The sequence below is a fragment of the Anas acuta genome, chromosome 1, assembly GCF_963932015.1.
Source record: "Anas acuta chromosome 1, bAnaAcu1.1, whole genome shotgun sequence".
In the NCBI taxonomy this organism is placed as follows: Eukaryota; Metazoa; Chordata; class Aves; order Anseriformes; family Anatidae; genus Anas; species Anas acuta.
The window spans coordinates 101,684,607-101,696,827 of record NC_088979.1 but is presented as its reverse complement, the minus strand read 5'-3'; positions in this window follow the sequence as shown (position 1 = coordinate 101,696,827).

Genomic DNA, 12,221 nt, shown 5'->3' with positions numbered 1-12,221 from the left:
GGGTGTGGATGTGTATCCTGGAATTTTACTCAGTGAACAGTAGGAAGCATGGGTGTTCACAAATAGCAAACAAAACATTGTCAGAATAATGAGCAAATTAATCCATCTGGGAAAAAAAAAAGTGTCAACCATCAGATTATCAGATTTATCAGTTCCAAAGAAGTCTGAAATAATAACATTAATATATTCATTAATTACTTGGATGTTTTGGTGAAAGGAGTAGAAGTACATGTATTTTTTCCCTCTGTAGCAGTTTTTTCACAAGTAAGAGGTTTTCCAAGTGTACCTATTTTTCTCCAGTGCCATCAGTATTAGCTGTTACTGCTCAGATTTACTTATCTCCTAATTCTATTTGTAAAATACTCCACCATCACCTGAATTACTTAATTGTTTTGTCTAATAAAGTCTTCTAATTAATTGGAAACTGCTTGAAAAAAAAATGTTGAGAAATATTGAGTTCTAGCAAAGCATCTTAATAAATCTTTCTGTGTCACCAAGTACATTGGATAAACCAAACTGAAAGTTGAACAACCAAATTATGCTGTTAACTCAGTGAGGTACACTCTTTCTCTTTCCATCTGAAGTTCAGCTGCAAGTTATTTCCACACAGTAACTTTTCTGACATGGTGCAGAAGCTACATTGGATATGTATAAATGTCAGTTGACAAATGTGTACATTTTCCTGATATAAGTTAGTCCTCTGATGAGTGGGAATTATCCAGATCCTGAAACTCCTACACTTAAGCTTTTGAACACAGATTATTTTAATTGGTGCATAGCCAACTGGGCATTTCAAACACTGGTGCTCATTTACTTATAGCAAGGCATTTTGTAATTGAATTTATTTTGACAGAGTAAAGAGCAAGCTTCGTCATTGTTCTAGTGGCCAAATAAACCACAACAAATGACAAGAGCTGTGAAACACTAACAGCAGCAACTCCTGGCATTTTCTTCCAACACTGAAAGACTATTTTGCAGCACTAAGAAAACAGATCTGCACGATTATGTGTCATCTCATTACCTGATCCCTTTGTAGCAGTGATTCAGTGTACAGAACCCTTACACGGTAAGGTCTTGATGAGCTAAGCAGCCATATGCATCTGCTCGTGCAGAATCAGAACCCAGTAAGGCTGCTCTGCCGAAGCGATGACTGGAGACTTCAGGAGTCTCTGTCTGCAGCAGAAGATGCCTGACTCCTGAACCTGTATGTGCAAAACATGTGGAAGCCAAGCCCAGGTGCCCAGAGGTGAGAGACATCGTGTGGGAGGCAAAGCAGCATCAGCACCTATAAAGGCAGCTTCTGCTCTAGGAATTCTGCCATTCAGTGTGGTCAGAAGCACCATTGGCCCAGAGAAGACATATGTAGGAGTCCAGCCCTAACCCTTGCGAGTAGGACGTAAAGCAGAAAGGCAGTGCCACAAACACTGTGCCGCCTTGCCCGTGTTTGCACTGTGCTCCTTGAGACCCTAAGCCTTGAACAGGCACTGCTGTTTACCTCTCTCCAGTGTCTGGGCATAACCTCTTTTATCCTCTTCCCAACATCAGTTCTCATTCTTACCCAGTAGAAATTGGATGTCCCACATTTTTCCCTAATCTGAAGACTGGTTTTCTAGTCTTTACAAATACACCATACAGAAATCTATTTATGCCAAAGTAGCTGATCATTCAATACTTCCTCTGTTAACAGACAACCAGAGGGATGTTGACACTGTGCAGTCCACATTCCTCTTGATCTGCTTTGTGTTTTCTCATTTCTTTGTCACAATTAGTGCCTTTGGCTGGCAGGACTAGCATGAATAACTCAGCAGAATCTACTCAGCTGTGTTTCATCCCTGGCTTCTGACTCATAAAGGTTGTCTGGGAAAGTTTGTAAACATGAGAAATTGCCATTAAATGTAATGATCATATTATCGGTCTTAGAAATCAAGGAAGTTCTTGCTGGGTTAGGATGCATAACAAAGGGTATAGAGGTATATTTAGAAAGTAAATGTGTATGTATGATGAGCTACATGTATTTCACAAGCAGCAGAATGAAGAAGTTTGTGAAAGAACCAGTTCTCATAGAACTCCACCCATATGGTTCCAGCAAAGACAGCAAATAAGCAACACAAAATGAGCCAGTTAAATGAAATGAAGGTATACACACCCAGGCCTAGGTTACTTTCAGAATTTGTATGGTAATATATAACCAAAATTGTTCAATGGGTTTATAGCACTGTGAAATATGAATCAAGAGCATTTCTTATTTCATTTAACACAAGAGAAGAATATTTTCTAATGCAGCAGTTTACTAAACACTGGGAGACATAGGTGCATGGAGGGAATATACAGAGAAACACCCAATACAATAAAAATGTTGTGTGAATTTTATTTATTTATTTATTTCCTTCAGGCACCTCTTTGTCTCTTTTCTCTTCTGTTTTCTTCCCATACATTTTCTTCTCCATTCTTCCTTTAACTTTTCACCTTTTTTTCCCCCACTTTTTACTTCTTTCTGCTTTCTTTCTGATGTTCTGGGCAGTACTGTTACCAAAAAATAAAAAAAAATATTAAAAAAAAAAGCCCCACTCCTGCTATCGGGTGTTAATGATGCTGCAAGGAGCAAATGCTACGAGTTCCTGTTACTGCAAACAGCTCTGCTGCTGCTGCCAGACGCTACGTGAAAGCAGCTGATAGGACCAGCTCCTCTTCTGGTGCTTATTATAGCTGAATCACAAGAAAGGATACCTGAGTGGTAAAGCCAATAAGGCTGCCTCCAATGACAGGAAGAGGCCAAAAATGCGCTTTTGCAGACAAACCTTTAATGACAGCCTGTAAGTATGGTTATCACAGCTAATACATGGTAAATAATGCATGGCAGGCACTCACATGTTGCCCTTGACAGCAGACACAGGCTGCATGTGTTAACCCTCAAGTCACACGACTGACCTCCTGTTTTGAGTATCTGAGGGAAGGACAGATAGCCGGAGATGCAGTAATTAGATGCTGGGCTACCACTGACAGCGTTACTCTGGGCCATTTTGCTGTGACACGTGTTGGGGTGGCTACCCAATGTGCTTTTTTACCGATCTCGTTTCTTTCTAGTCCACGCAGATGAGCAAAAACACATCCATTTTCTTTCAGACAAGCTGGTTCTCTAATTTGTTGTCGAGGTGGGAGTGCCACAGTTTTCCCTGACTGGAAAGCAGAATTCCCAGAAAGAGCCATGTCACATCTCAGCACCACAGGCAAAGGCAGCATGGCCGTGCTCCGGGCTGCACCTCTTCCAGGGCTGAGCCGCAGCCCCGGGGCTGTGTCTGGGCATGCTGGGAAGAGAGGGGGACAGGATTTGTCTGAAGTTCTTTCGTTTCAGGCTGTGCCATATGTTTTCCGAGAAGAAGAAGTGTTTTGGCAGGCTGTTGCATTTTTTTTTTGTCTGGTCAGCTTTTATATCTGTATATAGAGGTCTGTATAGCTACCGCGCGTTGAGCTCTCGCTCTTGGAGGAGCTGATTTTGTTTGTGTGCAAAAAAGTCGGAGAAAAACCTGAGAAACTGCTTAGTAACTTCACATAGTCAACATGCCGTTCCAGTGATATCTCCTGAATATTTTATTTTCCTTCTGTTCTCCACCGAGCTGTTTGTTTGCAGCCTTTTCGTTCTGCCTTTTTTTTTTTTTTTTTTTTTTTTTTTTCTGCCTGAAGTGTGCACAATGCAATGGGATTCAGGGCTCATCTTGTTAGCCATTCCTCCTTTGCCCCCAAAGTGCTTTATGGAGGCTACATCTAGCTCGGTGGTATCGGGTTTCAATGTGAAAGTGCCACATTCCTGGCTGCCCTGCGCTCTCTTTGTGTTTGATTTTTCCCGGTAGAGTAAATGGAATACTGAGAATGACTAATCCCATTCAGAAAATGAGAAACAAAGAGATAAGGAAAAAAAAAAAAAATATATATATATATATATATATGTATATGTATATATATACATGTATATATATATATATATATATAGCCAAAGGTTTTTTGGTTTGGTTTGGTTTGTTGGTTGTTTTTTTGTGTGTTTTTTTTTTGTTTGTTTGTTTGTTTTTTGGTTGTTTTTTTTTTTTTTTTTTTCATGGTTAATTCTGCTTTGCAAGGCATTGTATTGATTTTAATGTTGTTGTTGCTGCTGCTGCCCTACTTTCATTTTTCTTTCTACCTTAGATTTATCTCAGGTTTGATTCTGCCTCTCAGCTTATGGTTTTAGGAGAAGAAAGAGCTGCTCTGGATCACTGAAAATAATTGTTGTATTACAAAAGTTACATTGGAAGACAACTTCAGGTTTCACCTTTTCCTCCTTGCTGTAGTCCATGACAGAACTGGCTCATACTGGCCACATTGCTTTGTGTCAGTTCAGAATATTAAAAGCACTCTGCATTTCTGTGTACAATTATTCGTTTTGGTTTCTTTTATAGTGGCTATGTGGAGGAAAATTTCAGGCTGAGGCCTGATTTTTTAGATATATCTTTTATTTATTTATTTATTTTTCCTTGCCTTTGTCTTGTCTGAAATTGTCTTGTCTGGAAGGCAATGTTTTAATGTGGGCAATTGAGGAGGGGGAGGAAGAGCATTTGCATCACTGTAGCTTTTTATGTGAATTCAGTTATACTGGCACAAAATGGTCTAATTAAAGTAGAATGCCACTATAAAGAGGCAAAAATGTGCACGAATTCTTAGGAAAAAGTGGACTTTAAAACACTATTTGCTGTGAACTCCTAACATATATTGAAAAATCTGAAGGGCCTTTTTTGTAAGCAGTGAATCCCTAACATAAAGAAAGAGGCACATTAAAAGAAATCCTTTCTGTCCATGTTAATGATGATAGTAACAAAAACATAAAATCATTACAGCTTCCCTTTGTTTTGTTTTGAAAATTATATTTACACGTTGAGAATTGACGCAGATTGATTCATATATCAGAGAATCCTTTGCATAAAATGGAATATTTGTGTGAGCTTTTTTTTTGTTTGTTTGTTTGTTTGTTTGTTTGTTTGTTTGTTTCTTTCTTTCTTTCTTTCTTTCTTTCTTTCTTTCTTTCTTTCTTTGTCTTGGAAAGTTGAGGTTTTTTTGTTTGTTTGTTTGTTTGTTTTACGTTTTAAAAGGCTTATTTGTTTTACTGTCTTTTTGACAAACATCTTCTCTGTTTATGTTTTCCTTAAATAGCTTCTCTCACTTCAGAGACAGAATTAAGAATCTGAAGACTCTTTAAATGAATGATTCTGAATATTATCTAAAAAAAAAAAAAAGTTTGCATTTCGAAGAAGCCTTCCTGGTTTTTAAAAACTGAAGCTGGCATCTGTGTTGGTTTGAATTTAAATGGTTCCTGCAGGCTTTTTAACTAACAGGGTTATTTTATTCATTTGGTTGTTTCTTATTTCTTCCCGTAGGGTAACTACAAACCTAGCTCTTATATTTGTTTACTTGCTTCACTATGTTAAAATATTATGTCTTCAACAGTGCATATGAATTTATTGGTGCTTAAAACACACTTAAATTGTTGAACTCGGTCCAGTTTGCCTTTATCACCCTATTTTACCTGATGTTTTTTTTGCTTTGATTGTTCCCCATGGATCCCTAACAACAAGCTATCTGCATGTCTAAAAGAACTGTGTAACTGAGCAGAGGATGTAGGGAAGTGTCAAACATGCTCTAGCTTTTGCTGCTCCTGTTAATACATCCTTCATTTGTATTGCCTGCAGTCAATATTTTCAAATGCAAGAGATTATAATTGGGTGCCTTACTTCTACATCTATTTTAAAAATGTCACAGGCACTTACTTCAAAGTGGTCAAGCTCATCTCTCAGACTGTATCTCCCCATGTTTTTTCTACTTTCTCATGTGCTCAGACCAGCACACTCTTCCTTCAGTGCAGCTGAAGGACGGGCTATATTCCCAGCCTAGACCTCCTGAAAAGCTCCTCACTCCCCTGCCCTTCGTTCTTCCTGCTGGAATTTCTGGCTGTGCACTGCAGTTCCCTAGCCTTGCAGTTGTGCTGATGAGAATTTTGGTGAAGTTGTTTTGTAACAAGGTTCCCTGAAAGGATTAAAGAAAAGGGAGACATAGTGCAAGTTAAGACCTGAGGGGCTGAGAGTGTTTGTTCAGCATTACTGAACTGCACTTTTACCTGTCAAAAGTCAACAGCCTAACCTCCAGATTATGAAGTCTGTCTCTTCTAAAATATCCCTTTGAATCCTATGGCTATACTTACTATGGCTCGAGAGGGAGAACGATACCACAGTTCGGCGGGTAAGATACTCATCAGCTACATGGGAAATCCATGCACAAACCTTTGCTCCAAGTCAGCAAAACTCACGAGCCTCCCCTCTCCCAGGGCTGGTGAGGCAGTAGATAAACTGGCAGCGCTTTCCATAAGGGAAAACCTCACAGTGTGTTTCCAACTCATTTAAACAAACATCAACATCTCCTAATTCCTGTTTCCAACCAGATGTTTCCAACCACGCCTTTCATGTTTATCATAACATGGTTGTGTTCTGCTCTACTCTTAAGGTACCTGACCACTTTATAGTGATACACATTTAAGCTGTAGTAAATACACATCTCAGGTGTAACACTAAAGAAGGAAAGAACTGGAAAAAAAAAATGAGGTTTACATATGTGTCAACATGGGGAGGTTTGAAGTATTTCTGGTGAAATGAATCTTGGACTAGGTCCTGAGAAACCTTTCTTCTGTGTAAAGTTAACAGCCCCTGTCCAGCAATAGGCTGTTGTCAGTGGCAGTTGGGGTCCTGAAATATGATGAGAGAAAGGTCTATGTGCTGGGAAATACACGCTTGTTGCAATATGTATAATAACCCACCTTGCTCACATTATGTGAGCAACGACAGAGCAGAATATAAAAACTGCAAAGATACCTAAATACTAATTGGTGAAGGGAAGACTGTGTGATCTTCACTTGAAATGCATGTGGCAAAAATTTAAGCCTGCCAAAACACCAGGATTGTTTTGACTACCATCCTTACTGTCCCTGGGTATGTTTACAGAAAGGTTGGACCTTGTGCTCAGGGACATGGCTTAGTAGGTGACGTTGGTAGTAGGGGGCAGGTTGGACTGGATGATCTTGGAGGTCTTTTCCAACCTTAATGATTCCGAGTGTTCAAGGCCAGGCTGGATGGGGCTTTGAGCAACCTGGTCAGGTGGGAGGTGTCCATGCTTATGGCAGGGGGGTTGGAACTGAATGGTCTTTAAGGTCCCTTCCAACCCAAACCATTCTATGGTCCTATGATTCTATTCTATGACTATGTGAAAAGATACTAGGCATTTCTAAACTTCTTTAAAAGATAGTCGTACCCCTATGGAAAGGCAATAGTTTTTATTACAAAAAAAAAAAAAAAAGTATAAAGTGTCTGTAAAGAATCACACAGAATCACAGAATCTCTAGGTTGGAAGAGACCTCAAGATCATCGAGTCCAACCTCTAACCTAACACTAACAGTACCCACTAAACCATATCCCTAAGTTCTACATCTAAACGTCTTTTGAAGACTTCCAGGGATGGTGACTCCACCACCTCCCTGGGCAGCCCGTTCCAGTGCCTAACAACCCTTTCAGTAAAGAAGTTCTTCCTAACATCTAACCTAAAACTCCCCTGGCGTAACTTTAGCCCATTCCCCCTCGTCCTGTCACCAGGCACATGGGAGAACAGGCCAACCCCCACCTCGCTACAGCCTCCTTTAATGTACTTATACAGAGCAATAAGGTCACCCCTGAGCCTCCTCTTCTCTAGGCTGAACAAGCCCAGCTCCTTCAGCCGCTCCTCATAGGACTTGCTCTCCAGGCCCCTCACCAGCTTCGTCGCCCTTCTTTGGACCCGCTCAAGCACCTCGATGTCCTTCTTGTAGCGAGGGGCCCAAAACTGAACACAGTACTCGAGGTGCGGCCTCACCAGAGCCGAGTACAGGGGGACGATCACCTCCCTAGCCCTGCTGGTCACAGTGTTTCTGATACAAGCCAGGATGCCGTTGGCCTTCTTGGCCACCTGAGCACACTGCTGGCTCGTATTCAGCCGACTGTCCACCATCACTCCCAGGTCCTTCTCTGCAAGGCAGCTCTCCAACCACTCATCTCCCAGCCTGTAGCTCTGCTTGGGGTTATTGCGCCCCAGGTGCAGGACCCGGCACTTGGCCTTGTTGAACTTCATGCAGTTCATGACCTCAGCCCATCGGTGCAGCCTATCCAGATCCTCCTGCAGAGCCTTCCTACCCTCGAGCAGATCGACACACGCACCTAGCTTGGTGTCATCTGCAAACTCACTGAGGGTGCACTCAATGCTGTCATCCAGATCATTGATGAAGATGTTAAAGAGGACCGGCCCCAGCACCGAGCCCTGGGGGACGCCACTAGTGACTGGCCTCCAACTGGACTTGGCTCCATTTACCACAACTCTTTGGGCCCGGCTATCCAGCCAGTTTCTAACCCAACGAAGCGTGTGCCAGTCCAAGCCAAGAGCAGCCAGTTTCTTGAGGAGAATGCTGTGGGAGACGGTGTCAAAAGCCTTGCTGAAGTCAAGGTAGACCACATCCACAGCCTTTCCCTCGTCCACCCAGCGCGTCACTTTGTCATAGAAGGAGATCAGGTTCATCAAGCAGGACCTGCCTTCCATAAACCCATGCTGACTGGGCCTGATCGCCTGCTTGCCCTTCAAGTGTCGCATGATGACTCCCAAGAGGATCTGCTCCATGAGCTTCCCTGGTACTGAGGTCAAACTGACCGGCCTGTAGTTCCCCGGGTCTGCCCTCCGGCCCTTCTTGTAGATGGGCGTCACATTTGCTAGCCGCCAGTCAGCTGGGACCTCCCCTGATAGCCAGGACTGCTGATAAATGATGGATAGGGGCTTGGCCAGCTCCTCTGCCAGTTCTCTCAGTACCCTTGGGTGGATCCCATCCGGCCCCATCGATTTGTGCACATCCAAGTGCCGTAGCAGGTCACCAACCAGTTCTTCGTGGATGGTGAGGGCCACATCCTGCTCCCCGTCCCCTTCCACCAGTTCTGGGTACTGGGTATCCAGAGAGCAACCGGTTTTGCCGCTAAAGACTGAGGCAAAGAAGGCATTCAGCACCTCTGCCTTTTCCTCATCTCTTGTAACTAAGTTTCCCCCTGCATCCAGTAAAGGATGGAGATTCTCCCTAGTCCTCCTTTTTGTGTTGATGTATTTATAAAAGCGTTTTTTGTTATCTTTAACAGCAGTAGCCAGATTGAGCTCCAGATGAGCTTTGGCCTTCCTAATCTTGTCCCTGCACAGCCTCGCTACATCCTTATAGTCCTCCTTAGTGGCCTGCCCAATTTTCCAAAGATTATAAACCCTCTTTTTTCTCCTAAGCTCAAGCCACAATTCTCTGTTGAGCCAGGCTGGTCTTCTTCCCCGCTGGCTCATCTTTGGGCGCATGGGAATAGACCGCTCCTGCGCCATTAGGATTTGCCTCTTAAAGAGCGCCCAGCCTTTCTGGACCCCTCTGCCCTTCAGAACCGCCTCCCATGGGACTCCACCAACTAGTGTCCTGAGCAGCCCAAAGTCAGCCCTCCGAAAGTCCAATACAGTGGTTTTACTGGTTCCCTTCCTGGCCCCGCCAAGAATAGTGAACTCCACCATTTCGTGGTCACTCTGCCCAAGACTGTTCCCGACAATCACATCCTCCACCAGTCCTTCTCTGTTTGTGAAGAGAAGGTCTAGCAGGGCACCACCCCTGGTAGGTTCACTAATCAGCTGCGTCAGGAAGCTATCTTCCACTTTCTCCAGAAACCTCCTAGACTGCTTCCTCTGGGCTGTGTTGTGCTTCCGGGATATGTCAGGGAAGTTGAAGTCCCCCACGAGTACAAGCGCCGATGATTTCGCAACTTCTGTCAGCTGCCTGTAGACAGAACACACAAAAGCAGAAGTAATGGAAAGCCCTATTCCAGTCCTAGGGACACGAAGGGAGTCTTTGTAGCCCAAGTCATGCTTAAGGCTCAGTTTATTCTGAGATTATATTCACGTTATAAATAATTGTTGTGCAACTTCTTGGGAAGCTTTTCCCAAATTGCAGGTTGTTTGGTTCTTACATTATAGCAGAGCCATACAGATAAGCTTCTGCAATCATTCCTTTCCCAGTTTAGAAGACACCATCTCATTTTCTAAATTCTAATATAAACACGTCCTTCTCCCAGGCTCATCACTTTGACCATGTCACCTCTGCTTTTGTGTCTCTCCATTATTTCCTTCTCTCCACTATGTCACAAACACTATTATTTTTTTTTCTGGTTTTAGATCTGTTCTACTTTTTTCCTACATTCTGTCAATCTTTTCACCTTCCTGACCTCTGTGTTGTCATATGTCATCATTTTTTATTGCACATAACACCTTTCTGCTTTCTCTTTTGATTCTCAATAGCATCAAAAGACACTTCCCCCCTAAAAATATGTAAGGCCATTAAGTTGATTTATTCCATACCCTTGCTTGAAGCCTCTCTCTCTCAAGAAACATAGTTTGCTAGTAAGTAGGCAGTCGAGTGTTATTACGTATTCCATAACCATCTCCTTTGTCCATTTCATACTTACCTTAGAAGCACTTAGTATTTTTCCTGACCACATTTCTTTTAACTTCTTGCATACATTGACTAAATTACAAGTCTGTGTTATACTTTGTTATTTTTTAATTATTTTCATTTTTTATTTATTTATTTTACAAAAATGGTTGGTTAATTTATGGTAATAAGCACATCTCTAAATAGACAAATACTCTCCATAGTTTTGGCCCAAACTACATATATTTGTTTTTAGTTCTGATTTGTTTGCACTCCTAAGGGGTATTATGCATGAAAAACTTAGCTTCAGATCAGCTAAAGTGAATGATAATCTTTTGTATATAAAAAGGGGATGGTTTGTGTAGTAGCCACCTCACTTCCTCCACTAAAATGCCCCCTGGCCTTTCCACCAGAAGTTATATCAAGCAGAAAAGCAGGAACAGAAAGTAGGGTTGTTTGCCTACCTTCCCTTTTCTGGTCACTACAATTCATTCAGAAGCTGGTGAGCTGAAAGCTCTTTGATGTGATGGATTTACAAACAGTAAACTGCAGAAACTGAGATGTAGATACACCTGCTATTTTGTTGCTTCTGCTATTGGAGAGAGGGACCTCTGAGAGATGGACAGAAAAAACATTCAGAGTATAGAATCTTAAATAACTGCTAAGCAGTGTGGTAGGAGGCTACAGCCATGAGAAAAAGGGCTTATTATGAAATGAAATCATGCTTAAAATCAGTCATGTTTGTTCTGGTATGAGGTTACAATGCCAGGTCAATTATCATCCAAGTAATAATACTTTATGGGAAAATTAAAACGCGTTATCTTCACTGAGAATGCATCTTGGAATAGTTGGGTTCATTAGGACAGTTTAATTGCACACCTTCAGGAGTACTAAAAAAACCACTAGCTTCAGAGAAGAGAGTGGACATGTTACTTAGGACAGCGATCAACATTTTATTACTCATACTTAGAGTTCTTAGTGAAAGAGACATGACTCGTAACAGAGTCTTGCACAAACAATAGTATATATACTCTTGACAGTGGTTTAACAGCAGATTTAGCTGAAATGACAATTGCTTTAGCTGACATAACAATCACAGCCCCATGGCCATCTTTGCCTTCTTGTAAAACTGATTGCCCTGCGATGCCGCTCTGTCCTGCAATGACACTAGCGTGAGGGCATAGTTTGCTATCTGTATGCACGGCTGTGACCAGCAGTGATTCAGGAACTAACTCAGCAGCCACTAGCAGAGGGGCTGTGCTGACAGTGGTCTCAGCCACCCTCAAGCTGTCTGGAAGGCACACTTTGCCAGGGGAAGCTCTGGCCTTGCTGGATGTGGTGGTGGCAGCTGGGCCGCTCGTTCCAGTGGTGCCAGAATTCCTCCTGCTGCCTTTACTCAGGGGAAATTTCAATAGCTTTCACTAATTTGTGCTGTCTCAAGGTATGGTTTCACAACAGGCTGGCCCCAGTCCTCATCTGTCCTGGCCTGATGTGTCTTTCCCCTGTGAATTCTGGGATGTGCCTAATCCCTTCTTCTCAGGGGCTGCATGGCAATGAACACGTGCACAAGCACAAAGAAGTCACAGGGGAGCACTGATGAGCACAGGGCAAAGGGAAGGGCCAGGAATGCTTCTTCTGATGTCACTGCACACCAGTCATAAGCCTTAGCCTTCACCACCCTGTAGTGTAA